Below are 24,036 nucleotides of genomic sequence, written 5' to 3' on the forward strand. Positions count from 1 at the left end.
AGCCAGGAGCTCTTTCAAGCTCCTATGTGGGTGCAGGGGCCCAAAGATGTGGGCCATCCTCCACTGCCTTCTCAGGTCATAAGCAGGGAGCTGGGTTGGAAGTGGAGCTGCTAGGACATGAATTGGTGCCCACTTGGGACTTTGGCACTTGAAGGTGGTGGATTAAACTGTTGAGCTATGGTGCTGGCCTCTAATAGTCATATTTTCATAAAAATTTTAGCTTTGGGCCCAGTGCAATAGCATAGTGGTTAAATCATCACCTTGCATGAGCCAGGATCCCATATTGGCACCAGTTTGTGTCCCTGTCTCCCTACCTCCCATCCAGTTCCTTGCTTGTGGCCTGGGAAAGCAGTCAAGGATGGCCCAAAGCCTTGGGACCCTGCATCTGCATGGGAGACCTGGAAGAAGCTCCTGGCTCCTGGTTTTGGATCAGTTCAACTCTGGCTGTTGCTGCCACTTGGGGAGTGACCAATAGCAGAACTTCTCTGAGCTGTAGATCGCAGCTCCTCATACTCTCTTCCCTTCTTCCTCAGAGAAAACAAAAACACCCTTTAACCCAACTGGAGAGCTGGCAAGTGACCATCCTGATAACCTTGCTTGACACCTTTAGGAAATAGCTACATAGCTGCTAGAAATAATCTGCAGAGCTGCAACTGTAGCCAGTAACTACAATGCCATTTTTCATCAAGTTACTACCGAGTAAGAAAACATAAGATTTTAAGCACACTGATAAGAAAATCAAATAGTTTGCATAGAGGCCACAGGGTTGTGTTGCTGGCTGCTTTCTGCAGAAAATCCCAGGCAAACATATTTCCTTTCTTGAGGATCAAATTCCCACAGATCCACTCTCATCCCAGTTCCCAACGCAGTTAGCTCATGAATGGGTTAGCAAAGTTCTCTAGCAGAGAAAGGCAGGCAGAGGCTATTTCTCAGTGAAGAACAGTGAAGGTAAGCACTGCGCTGCTTTGAAGGGAGCAGGAAACTAATAAATGAAAATAATTAGAAGGCAGAGCTCTCTGTCTCAGTGGACCTGAGATGATTTCTACTGAGTTTAGATTTTCATTTGGTGACAGATTGAACAGGACTCTGATGGTGTTCATGATTCTCAAAATAATGACATGAAAAAAGAAACTCTAAATTCCTGTGACACATATAGTCTGTTCAAAAATAAAAAGGTACATTAATAAGAGATATGAAGCCAGATGTTTTACATAGTGGTTTAGACATCATGGCGGGGGGAGCATTGTGGTATAGTGGGTAAAGTAGCTACCTGCAGCACTGGTATCCCATTAGGATCTCAGTTTGAGCTCTGACTTCTCTATGTCTGAGTGCATTTGTCCCTAATGGCATGGGAAAAGCAGTGGAGGATGGTCCAGGTGCTTGGGCCTCTACTTGGGAAAACTGGATGAAGCTTTTGGCTCCTAACCTTAGCCTGGCCCAGTCCTTGTCTTTGATGCCATCTGGGGAATGAATCAGTGGATGGAAGAGCTCTCTTTCTCTTCCTCTCTCCCTCTCTGTAAATCTTTCAAATAAATAAATAAATAAATAATAAAGAACACTTGAGAGATCCACATCCCACATGAGTGCCTGGATTTGGGTCCTGACTCTGCTTCCAAGTTCAGTTTCCCATTAATTCTCTGGAAAGCAGCAGGTAAAGTACTTAAGAACCTGCCAGTAGGTTTCTGGCTTTGGTCTGGTTCAACTCTGGTTGTTGCAGGCATTTGGAGAGTGAAACAACAGAGGAGAGAACTCTCCCTAATAAATGAATCAAAAGAAACCTTCTTAAACAAGGGAAATGGCACATCGAAGGATGATTACTTAGTGTTTGCAGAAGTAGAGTTTGAAGTAGTCTTCTCCATCCCTCCCAGCAAAATTTAATTGTCCATGAGTTTGAGAGGAGAGTCATAATTTGGGCTCCAGGAGTCTCATGGGTCCTCAAGTAGTAGGATCCCTGCTTTTCTGTCAGCTCCTGAATATCATAGGAGATAGACTGATGATAAGCCAGAGGGTTAGGGGAGTTGAGTGCTAGCCACTGCAAACACTGTGACTCTAAGAAAGGAATGTAGCAGCAGAATGGCTCTTTCCTGAGTGGTGGGACAGTGAGCAAAGCAGAAGGTGACTGGTATAGATTGAAGAGGACTCTTCTTTCCAGAATAACAAATAATATAGGCTTAGGGCAAGATGCAGCTTGATTTAGAAGGTAACTGGGCAAATTGTACTCAAGTGTGGTGTCACGAAACTCACATTAGTTTTTGTCTTGGCACTTATGTATAACAGGCATGGAGTTGTGCATTTGCATGTTTAATTTTTTTTTTTTCCATTGGAAAGGCGGATATACAGAGAGGAGAGACATAGAGGAAGATCTTCCGTCCGATGATTCACTCCCCAAGTGAGCACAACGGCCGATACTATGCCGATCTGAAGCCAGGAGCCTCTTCTGGGTCTCCCACGCGGGTGCAGGTTCCCAAAGCTTTTGGGCCGTCCTCGACTGCTTTCCCAGGCCACAGGCAGGGAGCTGGAAGGGAAGCGGGGCTGCCGGGATTAGAACCGGCGCCCATATGGGATCCCGGGCGTGCAAGGCGAGGACCTTTAACCACTTGCGCCACCGCGCCGGGCCCTGCATGTTTAATTTTTACAAATCCTTTGAGCTATGTATTGTTATTGATTAAGGCATAGCTTTGTGCAGGAACAGTGTTTGACACCACATCTTAAAACAGCATGTAGATTTTGCTGTGTAAGTAACCTAAGTCACGTTACTACTCATAATTCCAAATGTATAGAAGTTCCAAGCTTTTCGTTAATGTTAAATAAGGAAACAAATAAAGCATTAAACACCTTCCATAGAGGCTGAGCAAGATCCCACAGAATTCTGACCCCTTGAATGAATAACCAAACAACCAAAAAAAGGAGCATTCAGCACCATGGACAGATGCAAGACCTGCCAGGAGGAGCCCTCCCCCCTCCCCGCCCCCCCAACAGAAAACATTTCAATCACACTACTCTTTAGATAACCCATTTTTAAATGAAAAAAAAAGAGACACAGAAAGATTAAGCAGCTGCCTAGGGTCACACTATTGATAATACAAGAGGCAGGAACTGCATTGAAAGTTCCCTGGTTCATGGCTTTCAAATAAACGAACCTTTTTAAAAATTTTTATTGAAGTCAATCCTTTCCTGCTCCCACCTCCCCACATTTGATGTTATTTCTTAAGGTCTAGTCACTTTCCTTAAGATTATTCATTCTCTTACATTCTGAGTCAAGAAAGAGTACTCAATCTTGGCCTCTGTGAGAGCTTTGTGGACTTGAAGCAAGAGAAGCACCCACAGAAGCTGTGCTAAGGATAACCCTAGGGCTCTTTTGGCTTTGCTCCTCTTCAAGCGCAGAGCTCTGGAAGGCAGGTGGTGTTGGAAGCACACAAAGCCACAGTGCCTTCAGCTAACTGCTTTCAAATTCTCTATCAGAGCTTTCTCTCCCCCACCTCCCCGCAAGCAGCCAGACGTCCTCCTGCCCACTCACCATGTGCTGGCCATGTGCAGTTGAGCTGCCTGTCCCTAGCATCTCTGTGGGGTGGCAACAGCTCTATCCTATCAGCATTCAGTTGCAGAAACCCCACTGCTCATCAGCACCCCTGCCTCCTGAGCTAGAAATAGCCCTGGAGTCTCCATGTACCATGAAAAGCAGAGTAAGAGTAGGTGTGGGTAGCTTTTTCCCCCAAAACTGTTGAATTGTTCTATTAGACTGTTTGCACAAATTCTCTCCAGTGTCAGTGGGGGCTATCCACAGGCAATGGATTCTTTATGCTGCCACTCAGTTCACAAAGGTGGGCAGGGGCAGGCAGGCTAGCAGGTGCTGACACTCTCACTGACCTCATCTTCAGGATGGCAAGGTGACTCTTTTCCTCTTGGTCTTAGATGTCCTCTTACAAATCTCTCCTGATATTCCAAAAGACAGTCCCTATCACTCTGAGAATTGAATGTACCAAGGGGTTTGGGGGCATAGCAGTGGGCAGCGAGCCATCAATCACTCTCAAAGTGAGGCCATCATGGTGGGCCAAACCTAACTCACTGTCTTCTGATGTTAGATTCAGGCTGCCACCAAGCCCTCTCCAATTACTTTGTCAGTCTTTCAGCATGAGGTCTCCTCATTGGGCCACCTCTGCTCCTTGGGGCACCTCTGATGTTGTCTTGCCAGGGTTTAGGACTTGACAGCGGAATTATACTAGGCATCAACACCTTCCCCTATTTGCCCCCTTAGCTCAGTGCTCTTGTGCAGGGCATGGCATGCACAGCTATACATGAACCTCTTGTATTCCTTGTCTATCTCCTATCACTGTGGAGATGGTCATTTCTTACACCCACTTCTGCTTTGCACATGCAGTTTCTTAGAGAACAATGAATCAGCTGCATTTCCGGTTCATTCTCAAGCATTTTCAGTCTGAGAAATACCAGGAAATGAATGGTCCCTAGACATCCAGTAGACCCCAGGGACTTACTTCACAGGAAGGACTCTTGTGAAGTAAGGTTCCATGAGGTCAGGCACATGTTGCACAGCCTGTAATTTTCCCACACTGTGAGCCATTCTCAGGGATATAAATCATCTTGCTTTCAAAATATAGTGCTGTCTTATGATCTCAACAAAATCTTCCTTTTGGAGATGCAATATAACACAAGTTAACTAGAAACAGAACAATAGTCTTAAATACACTGAAAACCCTCCAGTTGGCATTTGGTCACTAAATGTGTTCTAGGTAACTATTGTGGGCCAGGAATCCTGCCAGGTACTAGAATTGAAGAGTCAGTAAAAAAACAAACAAAAACATGATTCCTGCATTCTAATGCTGAGAAAGAAGAAAAGAAAATGGGAGGGAGAGAGGGAAGGGAGAGAGGAGAGAGGAGAGAGAAGCAAAGAATTCCCACAAACACACATAATTATAAGGCATATAAGTTGTATAAATGAAAAGCTCTCTCTTCCCTTTGAGGACAAGCAGAGCATCTCACTTGTTTTGATCTCCTTGATGTCTGTTACACAGTCAGTGCTGTGTGAGTATTTGTAGAACCAATGGGTAGGTGGATGAGCATATGAAAAAAAATGACCACAGAGCCTGAGACTCTTCTGAAGGCACGTTATTAATAAGAGGTTATGAGTTCTGAGCCAGGAGTCCTGAGTAATTTTCCCACTTTGGTCATTAATTCCAGATACAACTTCAATCTATCAAATCTCTCTCAGGTTGGCTATAACAGAAAGTGGTACAAGGAAGCCCTTCTGTGGTGGTATAGCACTATAATACTCTACCTGCAGTGCCAGCATCACATATGGACAATGATTCATGTCCCTGTTGCTCCACTTCTGATCCAGTTCCCTGCTAATGGCCTGGGAAGGCAACAAATGAAACTGCTGGCTTTGAGCGTTAGATAAGCCCATGGTGGCCATTTGGGGAGTGAAGCAGCAGATGGAAGATCTAGATAGCACCCACTGGCACACACAAGATCTGCATCTGAGAGTGGGCCAGGTAGGGGAACTTGGGAAACTCCCCTTGTGAGCTGTTGCTCCTGTTGAGCATTTGAGTCAGGCATGGGTGTTGGTCAGGCCAAGCAGGATTGCTTCACTTTTCTACAGGTTTATGGGTTAGCTCTGGTAGGCCAAGCTAGGCTAGGCTATCACACCTACTGGTTTGCGTGAAAGCCAGGGATGGGAGAGGGTGAGCAGGGCTAGGTTTTAGCACCTACTATTGAGAGTTGGGACAGATGGCAGGTCAGGTCAGACAAGGCTGCTGTTCCTACCAGGACAGGAGGTAGGCCAAGTCAGGCTAGGTCAAAGACCCACCAGTATATGATCTGCCACTGGGAGGTAACTGATTGAGGAACTTGGAGAACACCATCAGGATGTAGTCTCTACAGGATTGTGCAAGAACCAAGGCTGGGAGCAGGCCAGACCAGGCCAGTTATACTAAACATCAGCACACATGTGGGTCAGATCTAGGGGCAGGCCAGGCTGGGCCAGCTCATAACACCCACTGGCGGATCTGAGAACCAGGACAGGGTGCAGGACAGGTCAGGTTGGGTCATCATTACCAGCCAGTTCGCATTAGAGCCAGGACTGGGGGCTGAGCTAGGCTGTAGCACCCACCAGCATGAGCTGGAACTGGAAGAAGGCTGGGCCAAGCCAGGCTATACACCTGCTGGTGAATGCCAAGGTGAGGTGAGCCATGCCAGTCTGGGCCACAGCTCCCACCAACACATGTAAGACTCAGGATGCGGAGAAATCCCAGAAGAGGAGCTGTGAGGGCTCCTCTGCTAGGCCACTGCTCCTGCTGGTGAGCATGAGAGCTGGGACTGAGGGCAGACCAGACCATGCAGGGCTGCAAAGCATGTTGGCCTGTATGTGAGCAGGGTTAGTGGGAGAGCCAGGCTGGGCTAAGCAACTGTATCTATTGGTATATGCATGAAACAGAGTAAGTGCTGGATGGCTGGGCTTTGCCACACCATAAGCTGGCAAGTGTTAGGACTCAAGGCAGGTCCTGTCAGGCTAGGTTATAGAACCACCTGGAAAGCACAAGATCCAGGACTGGCAGTAGGCACAGTAGGGAAATGGTGGGACCTTTCTGATGGGCTTCAGCTTTCACTGGTAGACAGGTGGTGGCACCCACTGACATGAGTGTGGGCTGGATAGTGGGGTCAGAGGGGATGAACTAGGATCCAATGCCCACAGATGTGTGCAATAGCCAAATAGGCTGTGGGATAGACTGGACCAGTCTGTTGCACATACCAGAACCAGCGTTGGGGGTTAGCCTAATGAAGTTATTGGGAGTCAATCTGATTAGCCTGCAGTTCCTGCTAGTGCACATGAGGGCAAGTGTGTAGTGGAGAGGGTTAGGCTGGGCTGCAGCATCTATTGGTTTCTTTTTTTTTTTTTAAGATTTATTTATTTATTGGGAAGTCAGATATACATAGAGGAGGAGAGACAGAGAGGAAGATCCTCCGTCACTCCCCAAGTGAGTGCAATGGACGATGCTATGCCAATCCGAAGCCAGGAGCCAGAAACTTCTTCTGGGTATCCCACATGGGTACAGGGTCCCAAAGCTTTGGGCCGTCCTCAATTGCTTTCCCAGGCCACAAGCAGGGAGCTGGATGGGAAGTGGAGCTGCTGGGATTAGAACCGGCGCCCATATGGGATCCTGGGTGTTGAAGGCAAGGACTTTAGCCGCTAGGCCACCAGGCCGGGCCCATCTATTGGTTTCTGTATGAGATGGGACTGGGAACAGAACTGACCAGGTGACTGCAGTGTGTGTGTAGGCTAATGTGGTTGATGGACTGAGCCGGACCCCACCATCAGCTGGCATACATAGGAGTCAGGTTTAGGGTCAACTCCGGCGAGGTTTCTTTGGGAACACTCCCAACTGGATCAGTGGACTCAGAACTCCAACCATGGGGAGAATCACAGGATATGTGGTGTGACTATGGAGTGCATGTGTCATGTGTCAGAACTGGGTCTTCAGAGTTGCTGAGGTCTATGCAGTGGACAGTAAGCCCTGATGCTCATGGGAGACATGACAACCAGTTCATTGATTGGTATATCAAAGGAACTGGAAATCCAGTACCATAGAGGGCAGGACAAACTGGACAGCTCTTCCAGACAAGCGTTGACAGCAAGTACCTGGGCAAATCGAGACTTTAAGGTAGACTATGTCATCCTATGGACTTGGAAGGATTACTTCAACCTTGGAACAACAGCATGGAATCAACAGCATCTCAGAACTATTGAAACCACTTAAGCAGTATCCTTGAAACAAGGTCCACATCAGGAACCTTGAGATGACATCGGGTGGCCATCCCGCATTCCTGGATACTGATGCAGTTGGACTGCTGGGAGTGGCCCTCTCCCTTTCTCTCTCCACTTTCCGCAGATATCAAAATAAATAAATAAATAAATAAAAGATTTGAGTCAGTTGTCTCATTTACTTGTCCCTATTCCTTGACTCTCCCCACCCTAATTGTTGGTCCACATGGGCACGCATCCCTCTCAACTATTTAAACATCATCAAAAATAAAATGAATTTATTATTAAAAAAAAGTGTTACACAGATTCACAGATGGGAAATGTCTCCTCATCCCACCTTGTTTGCTTCTCCCTAAAATTCCTAGAAAATATCTTCCTGGAAACCAGGTAATTTACACAGTACACCAATAAGAAGGGCAGAAGCTGCAACAGGTGCTATTTCTACTTAAGTTTTCCTCTGAGCTTTATGGTATCACAGTCATCTGTGAAGTCTTGATTTCTGACTTGCTTTGACTGAGAACTTTGGATGCAATACTGAAATGCATTTAAAATTGCTCAAATAAATATTGTGACTATAAGAAAAGAAACGGGGCCCGGCGCGGTGGCGCAAGTAGTTAAAGGTCCTCGCCTTGCACGCCTGGGATCCCATATGGGCGCCGGTTCTAATCCCGGCAGCCCCGCTTCCCTTCCAGCTCCCTGCCTGTGGCCTGGGAAAGCAGTCGAGGACGGCCCAAAGCTTTGGGAACCTGCACCCGCGTGGGAGACCCGGAAGAGGCTCCTGGCTTCGGATCGGCATAGTATCGGCCCGTTGTGCTCACTTGGGGAGTGAATCATCGGACGGAAGATCTTCCTCTCTGTATATCCGCCTTTCCAATGAAAAAAAAAAAAAAGAAAAGAAATGAAAAACCTCCCAGAAACCACTTTAGAAAATAGAGGTCTTAGGCCCTGAGGCTAAAGTCCTTGCCTCACATGTGCCAGGATCCCATATGGGCTCTAATCCTGGTGGTCCCACTATCCATCCAGCTCCCTGCTTGTGGTCTGGAAAGCAATTGAGGAAGGCCCAAAGCATTGGGACCCTATACCCACATGGGAGATCTGGAAGAAGCTCCTGGCTCCTGGCTTCGGATTGGCTCAGCTCCGGCCTTTGTGGTCACTTGGGGAGTGAATCAGGGGATGGAACTTCTTCCTCTCTCTCTCCTCCTCCACTTTGTATATCTGATTTTTCAATTAAAAAAATAAATAAATCTTGAAAAAAAAAAAGGCCTTGGTCTTCTTCCTCTGCGCCTTCCCGATCTGTTTCTCTGAAAATATGAGATCTCACATTTTTTTCTTTGCTCTACATATATTCCCCATGCTTTCTGAAACTACTTGTCTGCAAGGTTCTTGTTTTCAGCTCTCACAAAACTTGGGTGAGCATGAAGCTCCGGTTCCATGGCCCAACACTAGCCTCAACCCCACATGACTAGACTAGTCAAGATTCTCCAGGACCTAGTTGATACACACCCAAATAAATCTGGCATCATAAATAATGAAACAAAACAATTAAGTATCATCATTAAAAAGTCTGCAGGTAAACCACTGGATATCCTGGAGCTTAAATAACAGATCAACTCTCCCTCCCTCCCTCTGCCTCTCAGTTTTAATCTCTGTCAATCTCATTCTGCCTTTCTCTATACATACTGTGCTTCATCTAAGAATATGATGCCGAAGTGACAACTAGCAGCTTGAGACTTACATTCTTCTTGTTGTTTATATATTACTAGCATTTTACCCAATAATTCTAGATAAAATCTAGAGGACTCTAGTAGGTCATGTGGGTCATGTTGAATCAATTATTGAAGCCAGGAAAATGGAGCCCATAAATTGATCATATCTGTATCATATGCCCACCTCTAAAATTAGGTTGGGATTAGCCCAATGAAATCACAGGCTACATGTTTCTTACAGTTTCAAGAGAAATCTGATTAGCATAACTTATATTACAAGTCTATCTTTTATCCACTCAGATATGGTCAGGAAAACAGGATTACCTGGTACAAATATAGCTACTCAAACTCACTCCAGCTTCTCAAAAACTACATCAAACTTGCTACGTTTTCCTGCTTTGGGATCATTAAGCTCATTCATAGTAGATTGTTGCCTCATAGGGGAATTCAGTCTAAAACAATTGTTGGACTCCAATGGACTACATATGGGGATGGACTCCATATGTAGCAGTGGGTTACATGCTATAGGTACACAGAGATATTTAACATGAGTTGGCTGAACAGAGACAGCAAAGTATTCTCCCTGCCTTCAAAGAGCCTGTACATTCTGCCACTTGTAATGCATACAAATAACAGAAAACAGCCTTTAATTAAATTAGAAGTTGAACACCGAACACTATTTATGGCTCTTTTTTGATGCATCATTTTTTCCCCACCTTTAATTATATTTATTTCTGTTAGAATCTTGCCTCTGTCGGCTTTAGGCTATTCTCACTGAATCAAATGCAGGGGATGGTTCCCATCCATTCTGTGTACATAAGAACCCATCTCCGCCCCTTAGGAGAACATCTCATGGATCAGAAGCTCTGGAATCCTCTGCTGAATCACAGTCCCTAGGAACAGCCTTTTCTTCTTTGCTGTGGCCAGCTGGCCAACCACCTCCTCCTAGAGTACTTGCCCAAGGGAGGGCCTGCTGCCATGACTATTCTCCATATGAAAGGAGACACTCCTACTTCTGAGGATGTCTGGTGAAACTAAACAGGGCAGAGGTGTCAAAAATACATCTCTCTCTCTCTCTCCTCTCTCTTTCTCTCTCCACCAAAACTTCCAAGGCCCAGAGGCAGTGCTTGAATTAAAAGATACATACTTTGAATTTAAAATACAATACTTTTAATATTCTCTTCATTGCCAAGAAACTGCATCTTTTTAATGTCCCTAGCCAGCTAACATAACTGCAGTACTCATCTTCCTCATTTAATAGATTGGCTCTGTTCCCTAGGCAAAAAGGAGAAGCTCCAGGCAAATGAGTGGGAAGAGGGAAAAGAAAAATTCTAGTTGCTGCACACATAACCAGGGCATCCAGCCCACTCAGATGGCTCATCTGAGTATGGCTCATCTGAGATGGTTACCAAGTGACTGCCATTCAGTTGGGATGGCTACTGACTCCTAAATTGGTTACGGAGTAAGTACAATGTGAGTTACAGAATTTTTAGTGTATTCTGCCTCTCTTACAGCCACTCAGGCCTTTGTTTACCTCCATACCACTTCCATGACGTGTTCCCTCTCACATCACAGCCTTTGTAAATGCCATCTCCTCCTCCTTCCTATCTCTTCCCCCTTTCACTTAGCAGCTCCCACTGCTGTCTTAGAGCTTAAATATCATTTCTCAGGCAAGGCTTCCATCTGATAGATACCATAATGCCACACTCCTCTTTCAACCAGCACATCACACTGTTGTGCTTTTACATTGATCACTTTCTAGTTTCCATACCAGAATATGCAGTACTTCAAGGGCAATGATGGTGTATATTTTGGCTTCTATGACACTATATTAGTCACTTTTCTCTTACTACAACAAAATAGACAAGCTATTTAGGAAGGAAAGACATTCACTTGTGGAAGTTCACAGTTCAAGACTGAGCAAGCTGTGTTAGTTTGGTATCTAGTGAGGCCAGAGGATGGCAATGGCACCAGACATGGAGGAACAATCGCATAGCGAGCCAGGAAACAGAGAAAGAACAACAGGACTTGTTCCAGGTTTACATGACCAATTCTCCCTGCAAAAGCTGTCTTCCAAGAGTACATCGTCAATCAATGACTGAGGCTCTCACTAGCCCCACTTTCAAGACATCACAGTGAGATCAAGCCTCCAGCCTACTCATATCATCAATCCACAATTGTGGGGTTTATTGTGTGTATGAGTTGAGCAGCTATATCCCACTCAAACCATAGGATATGCCACTGGCTTCCTGAAACTCAGGTCCTTCTCACCCATTACATACAATCAATCTACTCCCAATAGTTTCAAAGTCTTAAGTCAGACCAACATTATCTCAAAAGTCCAAAGTCTTGTCTGAGACTCAAGGTAAGCTCCCTTGGCTGTAGGAGGCCCCTGTAAAATCCAAAGCAAGTTACATACTTTGAAGATGCAATGGCAAGACAGGCACAGGGTACATGTTTATATCCTGACAGGAATAAACCAAATAAACAACCAAAAAAAAAATCAGCAAGGCAAATATTAAGCCTTAAAGCTCCATGTACAGCATCCTGGACACACAAAGATGGGGCAGTCCTACCCCTGGAGCTTTTCTGATCATATCCCATGCTCCATTTCCCATAGGTTAGAGATTCATCTTCAGCTTCACCAGGCATTGCCCCATGGGAATGCTCTGCAGCAACTCTGACCATACCTTTCTGCTCAGCACTGTCCTGGTGCAAGGCTCTCTGCAATTGCTCCATCCCTATAAAAGGTCTCTACCACCCCCTCAGGTTGTCCAAATACTAGATGAAGGCTTCCATGGTTCTGCTGGCCAGTGTTACATGCATACATCACTGGCTTTCCCAGACTTGCCTGGCACGGTGCTTGCAGCATTCCTTGGTGGGTGTCTCACATTGCTTCATATCTCTATCTTTCTGGGGTCCTCGCTGTGGCTTTAATTCCACCACTTTAACATATATTACCCCCAGGTGTCCCATGCAAAGGGTTCCAACCCTGCATCTTAACTCTGCTTGTTTCACAGACCCTCCTTGGAACCCTTGGCAGAAGCTGCTACAACTTTGTAACTCTAGCCTTCTGCAGACCTCCCAAACCAGCACTGCATGGACACCAACGCCATGGTCTACTGTCAGCAGGACCTGCACCTGGCCTCATCTGACCCACAGCTGCAGCCCTAGAATGCTTCACCAGCAAGTCAGAATCCAGAGTGGCTCTGAATGAGCAGAGCATCATGGGGTCTCCATCTCTGCCTTGGGAGATCTTGGGAACACAACTGTATTTATAGGCCTCTGATGGGACTATGATGGGAAAGATGGTCTCAGAAATCTCTAAAATGCCTTCAGGGTGCCTCTCCCAATTACTCTGCTGATTAGCAAAGTTTCCTTTTGCGCATCCACCTATAACATGTTTTTTTTTTTTCTTTGCTTTTTCTGTGAACAGGTTACAAATTCTCAAATCATTTTATTTATCCATTTATTTATATATTTTTGCTTCTGCTCCTCATTCGCACCATTAAACATCTTAACAGCAGCCAGTAACACTTACACTACAGCCTGAATACTTTTCTATTTTGAAATCTCCTCTACCAAACTTTTGCACTATCTGTAAGCTCGGCCTTCTCTAATGTCTAGGGATAGAACACTGTATAGCAAGGTTCTTTGCCACAGCATAACAAGAAAGACTTTCAGTGCAATTCCTAATAAAATTCTCCATCTTTATATATCATCAACATAGCCTTTACTGTCCATGTTCCTATCAGGATTTTGGTCTTGACTGTTTAGCTAATTTCTAAGATGCAGCTTTTAGTTTTCTTTTTTATGCTCTGAACCTTCACCAGAATTACCCATTATGTTCTGCTTACAACATTCTAGACTTTTCCTATCCGGATCTTCCATCTCTTCCATATTCCAGGTAGCCAATTCTAAGGCTGCCTCCACATTTTCACTTATAGAAATGATTCTATCTCACAGTGCCAATTGTCTGTGTTGCTCAATGTTTCACTACTACAATCAAATACCTAAGACAAACCACTGGACAAGGACGGCATTTTAGAAAGTTGACATATTTGACCTAGAAGAGGGGAGGCTAAGCGGGCAGCCAGGTAGCCAGTAACAGGAACTGGAGGAGAAGCTGAGGCTTGGACAAGGAGTGTGCAGATCAAAAAGTCAAGTCAGGGTATCGAAGAAGGTGAGACAGGATCAGAACGCAGAGAAAAGAACCAACACTTAGGACGAACGATGGAGCCCAAGGCAGTGCTGAGGAGCAGAGGACCAATGTAGGAGGTCAAATGACAGTGACAAAAGTAGAGATATTGGCCTGGGTGTGGAATCAGAGGGAGCTAAGTATTAATACAAGACACAAAAGCAGCCATCTGAGCCAGGTTTTCACATGCCTGGGCTCAGCAGACTCCATCCAGTGGATAAATTTAAAGAGTAGGTAGAACAAGAAAAAGAGGCCAACAAAAAGCAGTGGTTCTCAATTCTGTCAGGAGAGCTAAATTGCTTTTTTTTAAGGAATACTTTAAAAAATTTCATTTTTAACATTCATTACGAAGGGGAGGGAATTACAGACCTTCATAGGTAACTGGTTGGGATGGAGAAGGTCAGTGGAAGAAGGTAAGGGAGAGAAATGTTTCTGCCTTCCCTCCCTTGTTTAGTGATACTTTTTTACTTTAAAAGTTTTATTTATGGGGCCCTGTGTGGTAGCCTAGTGGCTAAAGTCCTCCCCTTGGGATAGCCCAAAGTCTTGGGACCCTGCATCTACATGGAGACCAGAAAGATGCTCCGGGCTTCAGGTCGGTTTAGCATCGACCATTGCAGCCACTTGGGGAATAAATTAGCTGACAGATCTTTCTGTATCTCCTTCTCTCTGAAAATATGACTTTTCCATAAAAAATAAATAAATCTTTTTTTTTAAAGTTCTGGGTTTTTTTTGTCAGAAAGGCAGATCAGATTTATAAAAAGACCTTCCAGATTTGTGAAGAGAAAAACCCTTCATCCGCTGGTTCACAACCCAAAAGGCTGTGATGGCTGGAGCTGAATCCATCCGAAGCCAGGAGTCCTCTCTGGAACTCCACTGCCTCCCCAGGCCACAAGCATGAAGCCGGATGGGAACTGGGTCAGCTGGGACCCGAGCCAGCACTCACATGGGATCCTGGTGCTTACAAGGTAAGGATTTAGCCAATGAGCCATCACACTAGGCCCTAATGATACTTTTTAAAATACTAAGGCTCTGGGCCCCAAATCCACAAATTTTTAGTTGTTTGTTTAATCCTAAAGGCAAACAAGCTCTTGAAGACTAAAAAAGTTTGTGTGTGTTTGGTGATGTTGTTTGTATGGATAAAAATTGGAAAGACCAGTTAGGAGGGTATTAGGAAGATGACTCAGGAACAGTTATTTTGCACAAGCATCCCATACATTTAAAATATGTATTAGGGCTGGAACCACTGTTCAAAACAATAGTCTTACATCTTGGCAGCATATTGCATTCACCAGGGGAGCTATAACTACTGTTTGTTGCCAGGACCCCACTCTCAGAAATCTGATTTAATTGGTCAAGTGTGGCCTGTGCATGAGGATTTCTCCAAGTCCCTGCATATGTTTCTAGTGTACAGCCACAGCTGAGAAGCACTGCTAATGCTCTTCAAGGAGACTTACAACACAAAGTGTGGTCTGTGACCCAGCCATACAGACAACATCTGGGAACTTGGTAAAAATGCATGATCTCTGGCTCCACCCCAGACTTTCTGAATTGGAATTTTAACCAGATTCCCAGGGTGATTCTTGTATACATTAAAGTTCCAAAAGCATTGTTCTTGAATAAATGCTAAAGAGTATGTTTCCTCACTCCTAACCTCCAGCTGCATCACCTGGGAATGTGTTAGAAATGCAAATTCGTGGGTTAAGGAGTCAAAATATCTTGGGAAAGCAGCAAATCAGGTGCTCCCTGTGCATACTGAAAATTTAGAACCATAATTGCTGAGGGATAAATGGATTGTTTCAAATTGTAAAGCCACCAGGGAACCTCTCTGGCTGAGTATTTGAGAGGCTTGGGAGTTAATTTGCTTCTCTAACCTTATCTGCAACTTTGGTTTCCAATCAAAAGACTGAGAATGAACACCACTGTCCCCTCTGTGAGGCCTACCTTGCTCCATCCCAGGGCACATCCGGTGAGAGCAGAGGCTCCTCTGATTTCCCATGCTGGCAGGATCATCGCTGGTTGTTACATCGACTCCTGCTTTGAGGCCTGACTTCCCGGAGGCTGAGATGCACCTGAAACAGAGGGAACAGAAGAACTGGGGTCAAGCACAGCTGTAGATTGCAGAGTGCCACCCAGGAAGCAAGCTATCAGCTCACAGGAAATGGGTCTCTTCTTGGAGGCTTAAATGCAGGGAGCAAGTCCTAATGAAGTTGCTGGGGCCACTGCAATGCAGTGCAGGCCATGTTCTCCCTGGTTTGCTCCTCTATGTAACAATACACTGTCACAGTCATGATCTGCTCCCCGAATACCCACCGTTTTGGTTTTTTTTCCCTTCAGCTATGGCTTCTTGCTAGGCATTGGATAGTCAGCCAGCTCTAACAAGGTGCAGCTTTTGGCAAAGGATCAGAGGGGTTAACACCTTACACTAATGAGATCAGGCAGTGTTTTCCCATGTCCTCTGCTTTTGTCATCTTTCAGTGGCTTCCAAAGCATCTTTGCTCCTGGGAACAGAAAGAGGTTCTGTGTTCTTATCCTGCTCTTCCTTGGCAGGAAGGAGGGGCTTTTCTCAAGGCAAAGAAAGATACTTCCTTAGCAGGATAATGGGGAACACTAGAATTGACTTTTCTGTAATCTTCCTTCTTTGGGGGAGTGGGGAAATTACCTGACACTTAGAAACAGGTAAAAGAGATGAAGCATCAGGCATTATCTGATGCTGAAGTGGTGCTAGTGTTGGTTTTTTGTTTTTTGTTTTTTTTTTTTCAAGAAACTCTTTATAGCTGTGTTGAGATGAAGTTTAACCTGGGGACTTTTCCTGGGAATAGATGCAAATGATTTCTGTTGGAACAGATAACCTCAAAAGTTACAGTTTATTACCCTGTTGGATGTTAACTTGTTTTGTGACCAGGGTTAATGTGCTGCTGGCTCCCTCATTCACTGGAGTTAAATACAACCTTGGACAACTGTCCATTTTATATTAATATGACAGTCCTGCTTCTTAACCTTCAAAAGTAGTTTATATTGCAACTTCTTTTGGGGACTTTGGTTTTCAGAAGCCTGAAGTTTGGCAGCTTTAAACTAAATGAAAGGAAAAGAAGGAAAAAATAGCAAGACATAAAGAGGGGGATGGCATGAGCCTGGAAGGGGGGTTGAAGCCCAGATACACTAACTGATGCATTGACCCCTGCATGACTCCTCAGGGCCCTGAAAAAGGAGCAGTATTTCCACCAGGGAATGGCTGAATGGGGCACTCTGGAGGCTACAAATGCACTAGGATGTTAATTCCTAAGCATGGCGCCCCGGCCTCTAAGAAGATGCAGGTACAGAGCAGCCACTCTCATTCAAGTTCCTGTACTGAAGGTCCTTTGTGTGAGTGAGATCAAGGTCCTTGGCTCTGGGACCTTCACACCACCTCGAGGTAAGAAGATCCTCAACAATGACTGGGTCCATTTTCCCACCAAATAAAATCTATGTGACGTTTCCCACACACCCAGATAGCATGAGATTCCTGCCCACTGCATTAGCAGAAGGTTTGTCTATTTAATGTGATACCACTTACAATGTCTAAAAGACTCAATCATGGCCCCACCAAGGAGAGAGCAGTGCATCTAGCAGACATGTATCCTTACCTTCACAGTCTGTTAAGTTCATCAACAGTGCTGGGAAATATAACTGCCAGCTCCTCAGGGAGTAGCAGCTGTTCTTCTAAAAGTGAGGCTCAAACACATGAGGAAGTGCCGAGTAGGGTTCCCTGGCCAGAAACAGGGACCTTGGCAACTAGCTTTCCTCCAAACAACTTCATTCTCTCTGGTCTGCAGACTTGACTTGCAGATGTCAGTGCATGTGTTCCTGGGAAACTGTTAGCCTGAATTCGTGTTTTTCTATTTAGTGTTTCTCAGGTTTATTCAATGAACAGATCTGAGTCAAAATCAGCTGTTTTTGATCAAACATGCATTTTTGGATCCCAGGCCCAGAGTACATGTAACCCTCATGCGGTCCTCTAGATCCTTACTGTGATCTTCACAACAGCACCAGCAGGGTCACTTGCTAGAAACGCTGGCCCGGCTGAGAGCTACTGGCTGCAGATGATCATTTTAACACAGTTCCCTGGGGATTCTCTCGCACATTACAATTTGAAAGCACCGAACTAAAAGAGAGAAGGAAAAACAGGGTTAAGGGAAGAAAGGAGGGTCTGAGAGAAAAAAGCATAGATAATGAAAGATTCAAATTCATCAACTCTGCATTCAGCCAGGGACATTGAATAATTGTGTTCCTAAGAAAATGTATGGGTACTTTCTCTGAGGTGCTTGCAGTTTCGGGAGCCCAGGACTGCTCCTCTGTAAAATTTATTTATTTTCATTGTATCTGAAAGGTAGAGAGAGAAAGACAACCAGAAAGACCTTCTAACCTAATCATCATCTCATTTACCCAAATGCTCATAACACCTAGCACTGAGTCAAACCAAAGCCAGGACTCCATGACTAAATGCAGGTCTCCCATGCGGATGGCAGGAACTCAAGTACTTGAGCTACCAGGTGCTGTTTCCCCAGGAGGACACATTTAACAGGAAGCTGGAATCAGAAGCAGAGCTGGGACTGGACCCCAGGGATTCCATATGAGATGTGGAAAGGGTGGCCTTTTAACAGCCACACCAAAATGCCTACCCCTACTGCCCATTCCTACCTTCCTCACTGCCACAGTGTAATTTCTGTCTGCACTGCTCTTCCAAAAGGTCCCAGGTCTGCCATACTGTAAATCCAGCAAACACTTGAGTCTTTCCACAATGACATCGTGACAGAATTTGACACAGTGACAACAGCCGTGACAACAGCCGCGGTCTGGAAATTCATCTCCTTGCTTGTCTGGCTCTCAGGTTTCTTCCCAGCTCTGCCTTGCTTGCATTGGATAGCTTTTTCCCCCTCTATTTAATCCACAAACATTATCATTTATCTACAAGGAACCCTGAGCTTTCTTCCTTGCCTTCTCTTCTTAGAATGTAAGGCCTAAATGACTTACTACAGAAAGAGTCCTTTATTTCCCCTAGCACATCTCAGTGTTGACTGAGGTACATCATGAAAGAACATGCAAGCATAACCTCTCATTGAAAACCACAGTAAGTGCTTTAAAGGAAAAAGTTCAACAGAGAAAGGTTTATAGTGTGTCAAACTGGAGGAAAGGGCAGGGAGGTCTCTCTGAGGAAGTGACATCTGAACCAAAACCTGAAGGTTGAGTGAGGCTTTCACAGATGCACGGTCAAGACAAGCAGCAAAAGCAAGCTAAAGGAAAAGCAGTTGATGCTAGTGCTGAGGACAGCCCCGTGTCTGCCTCCAGCACAGACCTCTTCTCTGTACTCTGTACCAGTGAACTATATGACCTTCCAGAAATTTCCACTGTCTCTCCAAAAATATGTCAAAAAAATGATTTCTCTCACATGTATTTGTTTTCTCTCCCAGTCAGCCCGTGGCTTCAGTCTTCCACCAACTACTCAAATAGAAACTGGAGAGCTCTTATTAATCCCTTGTTTCTTCTCACTCCCCACATTCTACTCGTTGGCAAAATCTGTTCATTTTCACACTAAAATGAATCAAGAACCTATACTCTGCCACTTGCGTGGTTCAAGCTACCAGCTTATTCCCATCTAGGAAACTGTAATGACCTCTCAACTACCCTTCTAATCTGCACTAAGAACCACTCCGAATCATCTCCCATGCCATCCAGAACACAAATTCTCTGTTCTACACATTCCTGCATGACCCAGCCACTGCCTATCTTTGCATATCCTCACCTTGGGCTACTTTCCTCATTTATTGTACTTCATCCTTATGGCCAGCCCACTCTTCAACGCTGCTTGTCACAATGCAGGTAACGAACACACATGTTTCTCTAAACCTGTGAGTTCCTGTTCAATGGAGTGGTGGAAACTTATCTCACTCAACTTGGAATTTTCTTACTTTTCTCATGTTTGTCTAATCCTGGTACAGTTAAATGGTACCAGGTGAAATTCCCACAGTGTTGAGTCACCTGTCCACAAGAGTACTTTCTGATATGTTCCTTCTCCTCTTAACTGTAGATCCCTACAACATGTATTTGGTGCTGAGATGAGCTCCTGGTCTCTTTACCAATTCACAAGTGGAACGGAATCTCATTGTGGCTTTCTGTCTCAACCGGGAACCAGAAGGCTCTGCTTGGCTGTTAGATAAAGATCGCTGCACAACCATTCTCTAACTAGGATCTTGTTTCCCCTTGATAACCATCAGATTTTCCGCGACTGGATCTTCAGGACCAACACTAACTTGGTTCCTTTCATGAGCCTTCCACCTCTGTCTCCCACAGACCCAAGGTAAATCCCAAGGTCTCATGTTAATGGTTAGTGAAATACCATTAATAGTTGATGGATTAGGGTAGAGGCTTGATCCAATCATGGTGTCTGCATGTAGAACCTGTGCAAAGTGACTAGATTGGGTTAAGTTGCAAAGATGGAGCCCATGATAAAACTATAATGGCTTTATAAAAACAGATCACATCGAGGGTAAAGAAGAAGGTGCTCCCATCTCTCCTTCCTGGCTCACTGTGGGATCCTCCCTCTGTACATGCAACACCATCCTCATCAGTTACCAGACTAAAGAGAAAACCCAATCTTGAACTGCGACTGTCCAATATGGTAAGGTGAAATAAACCCTTTCCCCTCTGAAGTATGTCTTCTCAGCTATGAAAAATTGACTAATGCAAGGAGGGGGGTCCATGTTTTGCTCTAACCCCATATCTCCCAAATATTTTGGCTCTGACTGATTCCTCTACAGTCCCCTACAGGCTTTTAAATGTCTGGAAATAAAGTGAGAAAGATCCCTGTCTGTTACATATGCCTTAAAGCAATGGGTCTCTACCATCCTGGGCAAAGAAGAGAAACAAAAGGAAAATGGAACCTCAACAACTATTTCAGAAATATTATCCTATCCTATTTATTTGATGCCCACCTCTCTACTATCTTGATTCAGGTTCTCCAGAGAAATAAAAACAATATATTTAGAGGACAGAGATTTATTTTAAGCAATGAACTCAGGCAGCAGTAGAGGCCTGCAAGTTCAAATCCACACGACAAGCTGGATAATTCCCTTGTCCAAGGATCTCAGTCTTCTCTTAATGACTTTGTCAAGTTAAATAGATTCAACCACCTACATTGATAATGAAGGGTAATGTGCTTCATCCAAAATATGTTCATTGAAATGCTAATAAGAGCTGAAAAATATCTTTACTAAAATATCTGTGCCAGCTGTATCTAAACAACTGGGCACCACAGCCTAAACAGGATGACATATAAAATTAACTAGCATATGCCTAGGTGGTGATTGGTTGCAATGAGTATGCACAAGTATGGAGTTTTTTGTCCACTTTTCACTGTTCCCAACTGAATGCAGGTCTGGTACACATCTAAAGTTATCTTGTTTCTGACTCTACCTTCTGTGTTCTTCAGCTCAGATTTGCTACGTTCTCACCAACACTGGTTTCTTTCATATCTGTTTATGTTCTCACCCATTTCTTAACATTATTTCTCATGCTGTATACAGGTTTACAAAAGTTCCACTTTCCACCTACCACATCCAAATAACCTATATACTTCAAGTAGTTAAATACTAAAAGGAGAAACATGTTTTTTTGTGTGTTATCACCTGCTATGGGATTCACTAAAAACCTACTGACGGCTTGACCAGTTGACTCCTCCTTTAATCATATCCCTTTTGACTATTTTATGTGGAGTTGGTTTGGGATCTTTTGTAGTCCCAAGTAATTTCAGAAAAAAAATAATTAAATAGATAAAATAAGATTAGATTCTATGCTTGGGGCCCTGATTCCAGCCACCACAACCATGTGGTCAGCTGGGCCCAGGCCTGTCTGGGCTCAAGAGGCTTCTCCCTGGTGAGTACACTGGGATGGGGTCTCTTGAGAACAAGGTGGGCCTAAGCTCCACCCACCACCAATATTATGTGGTGGGAGACTCCAGAGGAGTGTGACCTTGGGGTCTGCATAGATAGAACCTCCAGCAGCCACCGGCTGGGTTAGATTCCATGTTTGGGGCCCTGATTCCTGCCACTGCAACCACGTGGTCAGCTGAGCCCGGGTGACCAGCATACTATGTCTACAGGTGGATTCTGTGGGGGATGTGTGGCTCAAACCCTGTAGAAATACTAGTCCCACTGGTTAGCTCAAGACTTGGGGTGGTGATGGGCTGAGCTAGGTGTGACCATGGAGCCTGCCATCATTCACAGGTAAAGGAATTGACAACAGTCTGGGCGGGTCAAGGCAGTAGCACTTGAATGTGCAAATGTGCATCCTAAAACAGGGTGTGGAGTGGGCCAGGCTGCAACATTCACCAGCTCATACAAGGCCAAAATGGCTGGGAACAGGCCTGGCTAGGGAGCTAAGAGGATACCCTGGCTGGGTTGGTGTTCTAACTGGTGAGTGCTGGAACTGGAGTAGAGGCTGCATTCTGGTCTGGATATGGCTGCAGTTTCCCTTGGCACAATTGTGGACTGACACTGGATGCACCAAGCGGGGCTAGACTCCAGCACCATTTGGGGCAGGACCAGGGTAGATGTAGGACAGACAAAGCTAGGTCTCTGCCCCTACTGGGCCATGTGTAAGCCATGCCTGGGTATGGATAAGCCTTGGCTGGGCTGAAACATCCAAAAGTAAGAACTGGAATGGGCTGAAGGTCAATCAGGAAAGACCACTGTTTCTGCCAGGACAGGAGGTGAACTAAGTAGGGCTGGCCATGGACTCACCGGTATGTGCAAGATACGGCATTGGAAGAAGTTCTGATGGAGGAGCCTGGGCAACTCCTCTGGCAGGACACAGTCCCTGAGGGTAAGCACAAGAAGCATGATAGGTAGCAGCCCAGACCAGGCCAGGGAAAGGAACTCACGAGTATACATTTGGCATAGGTTGGGAGCTGACCAGGCTGAACCAGTTCACATCACCCACTGGTGAATCCGAGCACCAGAACAAAGTGTGGGTGGTGCCAGGTTCACATACCAGTACACATTACAGCTGGGACTGGCTGTCTGTTGGGCTGGGCTAGACTGTAACCTTCACCAGTGTCAGTTGGAATTGGGGGTGGGCTAGGCCAGGCCGGGCCAGGCTACAGCACCCACTGGCAAACGTTGAGGCAAGGGGGGCCACGCCAGACTGAGCCTCAGTACCCAACCAGCATACGTTAGAACCAGGGAGGGAGGGGATAAAGCCAGTAGGGGGGATGTGGAGGGCTCTCCTGCTGGACCACCACTCCCACTGGAGAATGTGAGTCAGGATGGGGCAGACCAGGCAGGGCTACAACACCTGTGGGCCTCATGTGAGCTATATCAGAGAAAAGCCAGGCTGGGCTGACTGTTCCTACTGGTGCAAGCATAAATCAGAGTGGGTGAGGGTTGGTCGGGCTTTGCTGCAGCATCAGTTGGCAGATGCTGGTACTGGGGCTTAATTCTATCAGTGGATTCTATCTAGCAGTGGATATCATACCCAGGTGCACATGGAGGATATGGCAGTCCATCAGAACCTGCAGAGGATACCTGGTACCACAACAGAGGACCGAAGACAGAACAAGTCAATCAGCAACCCCAACCATGTATCGGCAGTAAAAATCTGGGCAATCGGAGTCTCTACTGTGGACTATGTCAACCAGTGAATTCTGCAGCAATTTCATCGTGCTTGGAATAGCATGACTGGCAGCAATTCAGAACTGTTGAATTATCAAAACCACTTGAGCAGGACCCTCAGAGCAAGCCCCACATTGGGGACCTGGGATGGGTGAGGCTTCTCCCTTTATCTGCTCCCTTACCCCAGACAAAAGATAATAATAATAATGTGGAAACAATGGTCTTACCCACTTTTGTGTAGCCCTTGGCCCTTGGTGTCCTGATCAATTATGTAAAGATTATCAAAATAAAATAATTACAAAAAATAAATAAAATAAGAAAGTTCTATAAGTTTGTTTTCTCCAAGGATAAATTTTGAACTTTGTTTGAAATATCAAAGTCTTTCCAAAATTCTCTTTCTGTGGTAGAGGTGGGAGATCAGCATCTGCTTGACTGGTGGCTGCATGCTTACTCTGCTTCATGTGGGCCCCCACCTGAGGATGTGGGGTAAGAATAAGAAATCTGGGTAGCAGCCTGCCCCACATGATGATGGTAGCCACCATCTCAGAGACCAGCCAGCCAGCTGCCATTGACCTGACCATACTCTGGAAAGCCCCCAGCACCCAGTGTCACAGAGATGCACCCTGTGTCTTCTTGCTGCATATCTGTGGCTATAGCTGTATAAATGTGGCTTGCATCACAGATCTCTTCTACACAGAGTCGAGTATTATT

At 45.3% G+C, this 24,036-nt stretch overlaps 1 long non-coding RNA gene across 1 annotated transcript in view; it reads right to left on the minus strand.

Moving 5' to 3' along the window:
- LOC121164928 overlaps positions 1–24,036 on the minus strand; it is a 225,823-nt gene that overhangs the window by 101,993 nt on the left and 99,794 nt on the right. Inside the window, exon 3 of the long non-coding RNA XR_005885182.1 lies at positions 15,623–15,750. This is a non-coding gene — a long non-coding RNA (uncharacterized LOC121164928). The remainder of the gene's footprint in view (positions 1–15,622; positions 15,751–24,036) is intronic.

Source organism: Ochotona curzoniae, unplaced genomic scaffold (assembly GCF_017591425.1).
Source record: "Ochotona curzoniae isolate NIBS_2020 unplaced genomic scaffold, NIBS_Ocur_1.0 contig_883, whole genome shotgun sequence".
NCBI classification, from domain to species: domain Eukaryota; kingdom Metazoa; phylum Chordata; class Mammalia; order Lagomorpha; family Ochotonidae; genus Ochotona; species Ochotona curzoniae.